This window comes from Pteropus vampyrus, unplaced genomic scaffold (genome assembly GCF_000151845.1).
Source record: "Pteropus vampyrus isolate Shadow unplaced genomic scaffold, Pvam_2.0 Scaffold36, whole genome shotgun sequence".
NCBI lineage: Eukaryota > Metazoa > Chordata > Mammalia > Chiroptera > Pteropodidae > Pteropus > Pteropus vampyrus.
The window spans coordinates 11,420,822-11,434,222 of record NW_011888817.1 but is presented as its reverse complement, the minus strand read 5'-3'; the positions used below and the strand labels follow the sequence as shown (position 1 = coordinate 11,434,222).

The following is a 13,401-nucleotide window of genomic DNA, read 5'->3' as shown; positions in this document are numbered from 1 at the left end:
GTGCCAAGATAAGTGGTGTGTCATTGCCTGAAACCATAGTATTGAAATATTATAAAAATATAAAATACTTTTAGTATGTTTTTAAGTGAAAATGTTATAATACTAGGGAAAAATGAGTCATTGATTGAAAAGTGGAATAATTTTTCAAGAGCCATTATGGCAAAAACTGGTTAACTGAGTGATTATTATGCGAGGTAAATCTTTACTCCCTCCTTAACTCCAGATCTAAAGTTCTTACTGTCAGTTTACTAAACCGATATGTCCTATGTCTAGTCAATATGACAGTTAAACTGCCATATACTAGGAAACAGTGTGTTTGTCAAAGATTTTAGTTGTATCACTAATTTAAATCTTGTTACTAGATATTAAAAATAAAAGTAAGGTTCAGAAAGGGGAATTAATGTCTCAAGCTAGGAATTAGCAGAGTTGGGATTTGAACCCAAGTCTGTTCGAGTCCAAAGCCTGTTCTCTTAGCCTCTTCTTTTGCCAGTCTGGAGCCAGTTTGGTGTATTGGGGTAGGGGAGGGGCAGTGGGGGGGAAGCGTTCTCAGAGTCCAAGGTCAGCTTTTATTCAAATACAGCCTCTGCCACTTAATAGCTGTTTAGCCTTATGAAAGTTTCTTAACCTCAATAAGGCTGTTTTGTCACCTACAAAATGGATTTCCAGTAATTCTTACCTTGGATGGTTGTTTTGTTTGTTTTTATATGAATTAAATAGACTATGTTTGTGAAAATTATTTAGCAGCACTCAGTAAATTATGGGTACATCCTCCATAAATGGTAGGAAAATCTGGGCCTGAAACTCAATTTCTCATCCCCTTTTCCACCACCCACATAAACCTGCTCCTCATTTTGTGTTTCTTTCAGGGTTATGGCATCAGCCACTCTGTCTGAAAAACTAAATCATTTTAAATTCTTATTTGTCCTTCCTTTAAACTCCATCACCACCCACACCTTCAAAATCAAATCAGTTATCAAGACCAATCAATTCCACTTTTGCAATGTCCTTCATATCTGTCTCCAGCTGTCCATTTTACTGCATCGACCATAGATAAGACCCTCACCAACTGTTAGAACTATTTTCTTTTTCGTAATTATTTCAGTAAAAATTTTGAGTATAATACATATTCCTGATGTAAAATTTTTAAACGATATAAACGCTTATGTAGTGAAAAGTCAATCTCCTTTCCATTATTGTTTCCCAGCCATCTAGCTCTCTGCCACAGAGGCAGCCAGTTATTCTTGTATATCTTTCCAGAGGGTATACACATCGACAACACACACACACACACTTACTCATATTATTCATAGAAAATGGCATACTATATACATTATTCTCAACCTTGTTTTTTTACTAATAATATTTTTAGAGATAATTCTATATTACTACTCATTCAACCTGACTCATTATTTTCAAAGGTTTCATTCTACACCATTGTATTTTTTTGATATATATGTAATTTTTTGCTGTATATATATGTAAGTTTTGCTATTTGTGTGTGTGTATGTGTAACTTTGAACAAATGTACATATATTTGTAGTATAAATTCCTAAAAGTCAAATTTCTAGGTATTTTAATATACTAATGTTTTGTAAAGTTCTGCTTATCCATCAGCTATATATGAAAGTTACTGTTTTTCTGTACTTTTACCAATTAAATCTTCTTGTAGTTTTGAGTAATCTGAAGTTTCTACTGAGTTGAAACTTTTTCCCTGTTACATTTGTTATTTCTTTGCAAAGAGATTATAGAATGTTCATTACAACTGTTTTAATAGCTTCCGCCCTGCCTCTCGTTTTTCACCTTTTTGTGCTTTCCATTTACCATCTTCAGAATTATATTCTTAAAAACAGTTCTAATCGTGTTGTAGTCAGCTTCTGAATCACCAGTTCTCCAGATCTTTGTATCAGGACCCCTTTATACTTAAAAATTATTGAGCTTCTATTTCGGTATATGTACCATATTTGAAATTAAAAACAGTTTTAAAATATTTATTAGTTTACTTAAAATTATAACAATAAATCCAGTATGTTAATATAAATATGTCATGAAAATTACTATACTTTTCAGAACAAAATATTAGTATGAAAAGTGGAATGTTTTACATTCTTGCAAACCTCTTTCATGTCTGGAAGACAGCTGGATTCTCATATCTTCTGCATTCCTTTTATTGTGATATGCTGTTTTGATCGAAGTCTATGAAGAAAATCTGGCCTTATACAGATACAGTATTAGAAAAAAGAGTATTTTAAAAGCCTTTTGGATGTGGTTATCCTTCTTTAATATTATACCAATAATCAACATATAGTAGTTTATTAAAGGTTAGTTTCAATGTGGAATCTGAAACCATGTCAATGAATTCTATATTCTGTTTTAAAATCCATTGGTCTATCTTCTGCCTATGATTAATTTTATAGCACCATGCATTGGTCATTTGGAAAATATTAGTTCACTACATATGCTGATCTTCCAAATGTTGACATGTTTCATTACAAAATATCAAAAATCTCATTCATTAATGTGTCCACCAATCTTATCATAGATGTCTTTAAGTGCAATAATCCCCCCTTATCACAGTTTTACTTTTTGTTGCTTCAGTTACCTGAGGTCACTTGTGGTCTGAAAATATTAAATGGAAAATTCCAGAAGTAAGCAATTCCAGAAATAAGATTTTTTTAGGGGGTAGGGTAAAATTTTTTATCGGAAAACAAATATATAAGTGGGAATCAATTTGAGGCAAATTGTGCCGTAAACAGATCTTATAAGTGACTAAACAAAGTTTAAAAAGCAAGTAACAATAAAAGAAAATGTTTTCTGGTATAGGACCAGCAGTACAGAAAAATAGTGTATGAGTACCTGGATAATTCACCCATGTTACAACAGAGCAACTTTTAAGTACATGTTGTTGACTGTTCATAGTCCACACAGTTACACCTCCACACTTCAACAACAACATGCTGACAGTTCCTAAAGAAAACTACTTTTAAAAAAACTAAAATGAAATGCACTAATTTAGATCATTAGATTGGTTATATGATCATGATGCCATTTAAAATATATATGTATATATATGTATTTGGTTTCCAAAAAAAAAAAAACTACTTTAAAAAAAGCATAACCTCAATGTTCCCTCATTTGACCAACTCCATCTAAGTTTAGATGTACAAAAGGGATTAGATATATCCAGAGTAAGCCACAGGCAACATGTTATTTGATCAATTTTCTAAAATAAGATTTCAGGACAATGACAGTAAGATAAGGAAAGAAAACATGAGGAATGAAATCTTAATTAATATACAAGCATATTTTTTTTGGCAGTAGGGGGAAACCTTTTATAGATAAGTTATAAAGAAAAGGCAAATGAACAATTTTGTACAAAAAATTTAACACATTCTATACAACATCTTCCCTGTGCTGTCATCATTTGTGCAAACTCTTTATAGTTTACTTGACCATCACCATCAATATCTGCTTCCCTGATCATTTCATCAACCTCTTCATCTGTTAACTTCCCTCCAAGGTTTGTCATCACATGGTGAAGCTCTGCTGCTCTAATATAGCCATTGCCATCCTTATCAAACACATGGTAAGCTTCTCTAATTTCTTCTTCACTGTCTGTGTCTTTCATTTTTCTTGCCATAATTGTCAGAAACTCTGGGAAGTCAATTGTGCTATTATTACCATCAGCATCCATTTCATTAATCATGTCCTATAACTCTGCTTCTGTGAGATTCTGCCCAAGAGATTTCATTACAGTTTCTAGTTCCTTTGTTGCCATAGTTCCAACATCATCCTTGTCAAATAGAGAAAAAACTTCTTTGAACAATTCATAAGTTTTAAAGTACGCACCATTCTGAGTATTGTAATGAAATCTTGTGCCGTCCCATTCTATCCCACCTGGCATGTGAATCATCCCTTTGTCCAGTGTATCCTTCTCACTTTACCTCATCACGTAGGTATTGTATCATTTTATGTCATCATAGGAAGAAGAAAGTAAGTACAGTACAATAAGATATTTTGAGAAATAGAGACTACATAACTTTTATTATAATATGTTATTATAATTGTTCTATTTTATTATTAGTTATTGTCATGAATTTTTACTGTGCTTAATTTATAAATTAAACTTTATCACAGGCGCGTATGTATAGGAAAAAATGTAGTACAATATATGGTGGGTTAGGACTATCCGAGGTTTTAGGCATCCAGGAGGATCTTGGAACATATCTCCCACAAATAAGTGGGGGGCTACTCTATCACAAAGCTGTCAAGGTCATGATGGCAGATACAAATTTTCCAAAATTTTAATTTCACATGAAAGCTTGAATTTTATTATTGACAACAAATACTGTCAATTGTTTTCCTTGAAGTAATAGTCTCATTTTATTCAATTTTGAAAAAATGTCTGTCAAATATCTAATTCTATATTACCATAGTTTGTTTGTCAATCATTCTTTCAAGTAAAAATGGTGTTCCATGGAAAAAAGAGCTAGATCTGCTCCCAACTCTAACAATTCCACGAGTTTTTTTTCCTTGAAACAAAGTTCATGCTTTAATATGCAACTTAAGTGCTTTATGCTTTTATCACATTTCATCACATGGAATATTAAAAAGATATGTACTCGAGAGTCAAGATTTAATAGAGTTAATAATTTTTACCACTTCATCAAGAACATTTGTTTTACTGTGATTGAGTGGCAGTAAAAAAATACAGATTCACTAAAGAACAAAAAGGTCAAACTAATAGAAAACAGACTCACTAATATAGAGGGCAATCTAGTGACAGCCAGCGGTGGGAGTAGGGGAGTAGTAGGGAGGAGGGACTGGGAGAAAGTGAAGAAGGGTTAAAGAAATACAAATTAGTAGTTGACAGATGGTCACTGGGGGTGGGGAGTGTGGCATGGGGAACCCAGTTGGCAGTGATGTAATGGTTATGTGTAGAGTCAGAAGGAAGATAGAGTAAACAGGGGGATCATTTAATAAACTATTTACATTTCTAACCAATGTACTATATACTTGGAACTAATAATAAAATATATATTGAAATTTAACTTTGGGTGGTGAACACATGATACAATATACATATGAAATATTATTGAATTGTACACTTGAAACCTATATAATGTTATTAGTCAATGTCACCTCAATAAATTTAATTAAGAAAGAAAAAAAAATAATACAGATTCAGTTTGGGGCCACCATGCTATGGCAACAGCAGATTATCCCACCATTGATCTGTAACATCAATGCAAATGTCGACACAGTTAAAAAGGCAAATAACAGAATGTAAAATGACACAGCTATGATGGAAAACATAATTAATTACTAATTTAAAAATAAAACATAGAATTTCCACATCAATCTCACTTCTGGGTATATATCCAAAAGAATTAAAAAAGTAGATCTCAAAGAAATATTTGTGTACTCATGTTTAGCAGCAGTATTTGCAATAGCTAAGAGGTAGAAGCAAACCAAATGTCTATCAATGAATGAATGGAGAAACAAAATATGGTGTATTTATACAATGGAATACTATTCAGCCTTAAAATGAGATAAAATTTTGACACATGCTATAACATGGATGAACCTTAAAGAATTATGCTAAGTAAAATAGGCCAGTCACAAAAAGACAAATACAGTACTGTATCATTCCACTTATAAGAATATCTAACGAGGCCTAATTTATTGAAACAGGAAGTAAAACAGTGGTTTTCAGGGGCTAATGGAGGGGGAAAATAGGGAGTTATTGTTTAATGAGTACAGAGTTTCACTTTTACAAAATGAAAAAGTTCTGGAGATGGATGATGGTGATGGTGGCACAATGTGAACACACTTAACACTAATGAACTGTACACTTAAAATAATTAAGATGGTAGATTTTATAGTATGTGCTTTTTACCACAATTTTATTATATTATCATTATTATGTTATTGTTATTATTAAAATTGTTTTGATCATAGATCCCCTGAGAAGGTCTCAGGAACTCTCATACACCACATCTTGAGAACTATTGCTCTAATCCTTGTGTTGGCTTTTAATTGCTTTCAGAATAGAGTCTATACTCCACAGCATGGCCTTGAAGACCATTTGTGATCTAGCCTCATTTCTCTTCTCTTCCTCTACTGTCTCTGTGCTCCAACCACACAGATAGTTGCTGTGCCCCAAACACAAAACACACTTTCACACATATGTGGCTTTGTTCAAGCAACATTCTAGGGATCCTTATTTAAAATCCTACTAATCCTTTAGGAACCCGCCCAAACACTTGCCCTGCCAAATCAGAACAAAATCCCCTTCCTGTGTGCTCTCTGGACATTTGCTTCTACCTTTACCTTCTCATTTATTTCTTTTGTTTTCTATTATGATTGTTTGTGTTCCATTAGATTGCAAAACTTCCAGAATAAGAACCTGTTTCCCCTCACAGCGTACTTAGTATAATGTCTTCTTAGGTGAACCTGAGCAAGTTGGCGTCCCTCCTAACTTCAATTTCCACATCTGCAAAACAGAAATGACACCCATCTTGCAAGTTCCTGGGAAGATTCAGTAAGGTCATGCCTATAGATGGTTAGCCCAGTGCCAGGTACATTATAGGCCCTCAGTAAATGGGACCCTTTTTCCCCTTAGTATGTGTTAAATGAACAGATGAATCAGTAGATTTGAATAGGGAAGTATTGTAAAATTCACAACAAAGGGATTTAGAGAAACATTTGAGATCTTGATAATGGTTATTAATAAATAATACTAGAATTATGACATCCTAACAGTTGTTGTTAGAATACCTGGAGCAAATACTTTTGTTTCAAAGGAAAACTAGTCATCTTCCATGGTCCTCTAACTTTCTTCAGGCAGGTTTGGGCTCATGAATCTTTTTAGGCTCCTCCAGAGAACCCTGGGCACTCAAAAGTTAGTAAGGATGATCTTTTAGGCTATAGCTGCAAATTAGAGAAAACCTAAAATATTCAAAGGAATTAATTGTCTTACTCTAGGAAAATGTAAGAATGCAAGATTTTAAGATTCTCTCAAGTTTAAAGTCTCTAAAATTCAAAATTTTAAATGGAAGACATTAACATATCCTAGAATCTCATCAAATTCAATGGTTTTAAGAACTAGGAGGAAATGACATATACATATCTCAAGAACCAAAAAATGCAAAATTCAATCAATTAATTGAGTAGAATACGAAAAGAAGGAAAAATTAGGAAACGTGTATATTTAAATAGACTGTGTTATACTCCACTTCAAGTTAATAAGTCATTGATATAATAATTTTAAATGAGGTTCAGTATGTGTGTGGTCATTCATGATCGCAGCAAATGTCTTTCTTCCTGGTCAGTATCTTGTAATTCTGAGAAGTTTTTGAATTTAATATAGAAAAGTTTAAGAGAATCAAATTATATTATTAATATTTTTGTGTTAAGAAGGAATCTACGCCGATTGGATAAAGAAGATGTGGTACATATATACGATAGAATATTAATATTCAGCTATAAGAAAAGATGAAATACTGCCATTTGCGACAACATGGATGGACCTTGAGATTATCATGCTAAGCAAAATAAGTCAGACAGAAAAAGTTGAGAACCATATGATTTCCCTTCTGTGTGGAATATGAAACTGAAAACAACAAATGAACAAGACAAACAAACAAAAAATTATAGATACAGACAATAGTTTAGTGGTTATCAAAGGGAAAGTAGGGCAGGAAAAGGTAGAAAAGGGTAAAGGCACATTATCTTAAAATTTCAGATTACAAGCTATAAAAAGAAATGAAAGTTTCCAGAGAGGGGGAAAACAGATAACATCCTAAAATTGGAATGTGGCACTGGAAGCTAAAAGGCAATGGAGCTAGCCTTTACAAATTCTGAAGGAAAAAAGTGGGGTATCAATCTAGTTTTTCTCACCTAACCATAATATTGTCAGGCTAGAATTAAAATATTTCCAATCTACAAGGATTCAGTAGATTACGTTACATGCCCCCTTGAAAGAGAAACTACAGGAGGCTGTGCTCTACTAAAATAAGGGAATACACTCAGAAAGAGAAGCAACAGTTGGAGGAAACAGAAAACACAACACAGGAAAATGGTGAAAAGGAGTCCTATGGTAATAGCTGCGGCAGATCTGGAAATCTAGCTTTTACTCCAGAATAAAACAACAGAAAGCTCTGGAACAGAGATTTCTGAGAGAAAAATGAAGTTAAAAAATAATGTTAATAGGCAATAGCAGATTCCATAGAACCTATAAAGCAAGCTAAAATGTATGAATATTGAAAACTAAGTAAATATAAAAGTGAAGCAATAATTGTAGGAAAAATAACAACAATAACAACAACAAAAGGACAAAAACTAATTACAATCATAATATACTCCACGGGTACAGAAGGGAATGATGCTTATGAAATCATAGTAATGCAAATATTGATTAATGATTTAACAAAGAATTGTGATGCTAGCAGAATGAAGAGAGGAAGTGGGAGTATAAGGAGCTAAATCCTCACTTACCATAATAGGAAATCAATGAATAATGTCTGAACTTAAAAAATCAAAAAATAGTGGTATGAACATACGATTAAGAGACATGAAAGCACAGGCATATCTCGAAGATATTGCGGGTTCGGTTCCAGACCACCATAATAAGCGAGCATCACAATAAAGTGATCTTTTTGCTGGTGGAGGCAAATTTGTAAAAACTGTACCATCTGTCAAGAGCAATAAAGCAAAGCGCAAAAAAATGATATGTGCCTGTAGTTACCAGAAAAAAATATGGATAACATTGTCAACAGTCTGGGGAGTAGAACTAGTGGGTGGGGACAGATACAAAAAGAATCTCTAGATTTCATGATAAGCCTATTCATACTGATATTTTAATTACTTGTATGTATAAAAATTTTATGTTCATTTTTTAAAATTAAAAATGATGCTGCAATAAGTATATGTGTATATGTATACATATATGTATATATGTGTATATCATTGTACTTCTGATTATGCCCTTACAATAAAATCCAAGAAGTGAAATTTCAGAGTTGGAAGCATGCATTATTCAAAGCTTCTGATACTGGCTGCCAAATAACTCTCCAGCAGTACTAGGCTGATTTTTACTCCTCTCGACAGAGAACTAGCCTGGCCTATCACCTCCCCGGATCAGGTTGCCCGCAGCTCCAAATCCAATTTAACAGAAGGTTATTCTTGTTGCCTCCTGGGTCATTCCTCTGCCTTCTATTAAAAACTGAAATTTCTGAGCTGGGAAGGTTGTTTGATCAAAGATATAAGCCTGAACCAGGAGTTCTATTCTACCTCTGCTACTGCCTGACTATTTGATTTTGAACACATCCCTCTTTTTCTGGCCTCAATTTTAGCATTTGTAAAGTGAGAGAACCTTGGACCAGAACAGTACTTCTCAATATTTTTACCAGTAAGGCTCCTCTCTTGGATATCAGTTTTTATCTACTAAACAAATTGTATTTACTAAGAAATTATTTATTCTCTTTTCCGGTGTGTATTACTATACAAAGGGACAGTCAGTAAGAATTTCTGAATAGCAGGGGAGAGATACCTCTTGTAAGCTAAGTGAATTAATATATTCAAGCCAAAAGAATTTTATTATCCAGCTTGCACTGCCAGGCTGAAGCAAATACATAACTGTGTTGGAATCCTCACAGGCCCCTTTGCTGTTTTCAGATTTCCCCAGAATAAATAGGGTGGGATAACTCTCTCAGATCCAACAATCCATTTTCACCATCATCAAAGTTTATTCTGTCAAGACTGATCTCCAGCTAAATCAGTTTAACAACTGACTTTTTGCATATTTGCTAGAGCTAGGTTACAGTAAAGACCACTGGAGCAAAGATTAGCACTTTGCCCTGTGAAGAAAGAAGGAAGGAAGGAGGATTTATTGTGAAGTTAATGAAGCTTATGTTTCAGGGCCCCTCACTTGCAGGGGCCCCTGTGAGAGGTGGGAATTCCTGGGAGTTGTAGGCTGGGAGTTGAGAGGAAGCAGTTTGCAATCCAGAAGCTTTTCTGTGTTAATCTCAAGATCTCAGAAAAGAGAGATCCGAATCTCTGTGTCTTCAATAATTTGTCTTGATTTATTTTTTCATTCTAAACAAATATTCACATTCATAGTGTACCATAATTTTGTATTCTTTTTCTTGGAGAGAGCCTCCAGAATTGTAAAAGCACAGGTCCTACAAAACCTGGACCTGCTGTGTATAAATAAATATATCCCTCCCAACCTAGATAAAAGCTAGATAGAAGCAGAAGAGAAATGATTTTCTTGCCTCTCCATCTTTGACCAGCATATCTGGGCAGGCATGTTCCAGTCTTGTAACATGAGGGCACATAGGTAACCAGTAATTCCTGTGTAGTCCCAGATTACTGCAGCTAATTCTCTGGAGCCACTGAGAGTCCATGTGAGCGATAGACCATGCAAATTTCTTAATTGCTTTCAAATCTTTCTCTCCCCAGGTTTTTGTCTTCTCTTCTAATACATTTCAAAAGTAATGTGTTTGCTTTCCTATGCCTGGCACATTTGAAAGCATGCAATAAATAATTGTTAAATGAATAATTTAAAAGAACGAATCCTAGCCTTTCTGGTTCCCAGCCTCTGACAAGAGTGCTAACAAGCTAAAAAATTACAAAAATATGGGCGATCATAGGAAGGAGAATGACAGTTCATTTCTATTTATTCATTAACCAGTGATTTACGAACTTAGTGTGCTTTAGAGAGTCTTATTTAAAATGCAGATTCCAGGACTGTGTCCCTGGAGGTCAAAGTCAGTGGTTTGGGAAGGAATTCAGGAGGCCACATTTTGATTAAGGGTCCCTGATGATTCAGATGCAGTGTTTCTTCTTGAGAAACACTGTAAAAGAGATCAGGCCTGGCTGGGTATAGAACTTACTCATCTCCTGAAACCACTCCCTACATCGCTAATTCTGGCCCAAGATCTTTCTGGGGGTAATTCCAGAGAAGATTTAGCCCCTTGAGATTGGTAATAATCCTTGATTTCTTTTTTTTCAGGCAAATATTCACAGCTGCTATTGTGGAAACAATGCAGACCTGGAATCGAATTGTTACATTCCTCTGAGTCTCAATTTATCTGTAAAATAAGAATTACAATGCCACTTAAAATTAATGTGAGGATTATATACAATGTGAAATTGTTGTACACAATGCCTAGTACATGCCAGCTGTGCAGTTAACGTTTGTTTTTATCTCATTCTTTCGCCTGAATGAAATCAAGGATGAAGAGTCTCCCCTGAGAACAATGAGGTACCTAAAATTCTCCCATTTTAGACATTCACCTCTTAGGCTTCAGCCTTTAGTCCCTGTTTAAATGTAAATGGCCCTGAGATTAGTAACTAGGTGCCCCACTGTTATTTATACCTTAATCAAATATGGTTCATAAATTGTTTTGAGAAAGCAAAGGCAGGAGGATGGCTTGGAAGTGCCATGAAGGGAAAGGAAGAAGAGGAGAGGCTGAGGGATTGGGGAAGAATGTTGAGAGAAAACTAAAGGCACCTGAGAAAAACTTTTCCAGTGTTATAGTCTTATATGGGGCCAGGGAGCCTGACGCAAACAATGGTTTTCAGCTTATACTTCTGGTTGCCATGTGAAGAAATGTTCAAGGAGTGCTAGACACAAGAAACTGCCACCTCCTCTATTGGTGGAAAGGTTGTTCTTAGTGTAAAGGTGCTGAAAATTTTAACAGTTAATCTGAGGGCAGGTCTGTCTTTGGGAGAATATCTTGATAATACTCTAGAAGTAGAATGTAAAACTCTAGGCTTGATAAACTACTTCAAGTGAATTAAAGAGTTTGGTTTTGCTCCTGAGAGGGAGAGGAAAGGAGAATGGGATGGGATAGAGAAAGATAAAAATGTCATGAGGTTGGGGACTATGTGGAGTATAAGTGGTTAGCGTAAATTCTTTAGCAATGGGGTAATCAAATGACATTAGAAAAAGGAATGTCTGGTGTTCATAGTGAAATTTTGAGTGGTAATGTAATGAAGGTAATGATTAATAGCCACTAAGTGTTTAATTTTCCATATGCATCTTTCAACCTTAAGACGCTTACCATCCAGCTTTGGCAGACATTGCTGGTTGTCTCCCCAAAATCTAGTCTCCCTTTATTTGAGTTTTATTTGAGCACAGAGCCACCTACACTTCCCAGCCTCCCTTGCAGCTAGGCGTGGCCATGTGACTAGTTTCTGGCCAATGAAATATGAGCAGAATGAATGAAATATGCAATTTCCAGGTATATCTTTAAAAGATATGTTTGTGATGGCAGGCTCCAGACCAAGAGTCCCCAGTCCCCAGGCCATGAACCAGTACTGGTCCTTGGCCTGTTAGGAACAGGATACACAGCAGAAGGTGAGCAACAGGTGAGCTAGCGAAGCTTCATCTATATTTGCAGCTGCTCCTCAGCACTAGTATCACTGTCTCAGTTCCACCTCAGATCATCAGGCATTAGATTCTCATAAAAGCACTGGTCCCTGGTGTCAAAAAGGTTGGGGACCACTGCTCTAGAGCACCCATCTTAGCCAAGCAACCATGGAAGCTTTCATTATAGCCATGGAAGTGCTTGTTAAGGAATACAAAACCGTAAGATAGAAGGAACTTGGGTCTTTTACCAACCTTGTGAAGCAAATTGCCCTATCAGCTCTGGATTGCTGTGTTTAAATCTTTTTCAGAGAAAGAAATTAACTTCTATCATGTTTTAACATTTTTATTTCTTTTTGGAGTAGCAGCCAAACTTTCAATCTAAGCTAACATAAGAAAATGTATTTCATATGTTCTTAGGCAGAACTTTAAAAAACTCATTTATTTTTTCATTATAAAAATAACATATCAACATATCAACAAGTTATATAAGTACTCTTAATATATGATGAAAATGGTACTTCACTTCTGTGGTCTTCCTCTGAAAAACCTGTAACATCTGTCTAACTATGAGAAAAATATTAGACACATTCCCAATTGAGGAGCATCCTACAAAATACCTGCTCTATGCTCCTAAAACTATTGAGGTCATCAAAAACAAGGAAAGTCTGAGAAACCATCACAACCAAGAAGAGCCTAAGGAGACGCAATGACTAAATGTATGTGGTATCCTGGATGAGATCCTGGAACAGAAAAAGTACTAAAAACTAAGTAAAAACTAAGTAAATCTGAATAAAATATGGACTTTCATTCATAATAATGTATTATGAGTGTGGGGTAGAAGAGAACTCTCTGTTCTATGTTTGCAACTTTTATGTAATCTAATTCTACTCTAAAAGAAAGTTTATTGAAAAAGTAATTTAAAATAATTTAAGTATTTTATTTTACTTAAGTAAATTTAAAAATAACATGCCCTATTTTGGAATATAAGTTGAAATGAATTTTAAAAAATCACCCCAATGTAGATG

At 34.7% G+C, this 13,401-nt stretch overlaps 1 pseudogene; it reads right to left on the bottom strand.

Moving 5' to 3' along the window:
• Positions 1–3,325: 3,325 nt before the first annotated feature.
• LOC105290702 lies at positions 3,326–3,814 on the bottom strand (annotated as a pseudogene).
• Between the last annotated feature and the right edge of the window lie 9,587 nt (positions 3,815–13,401).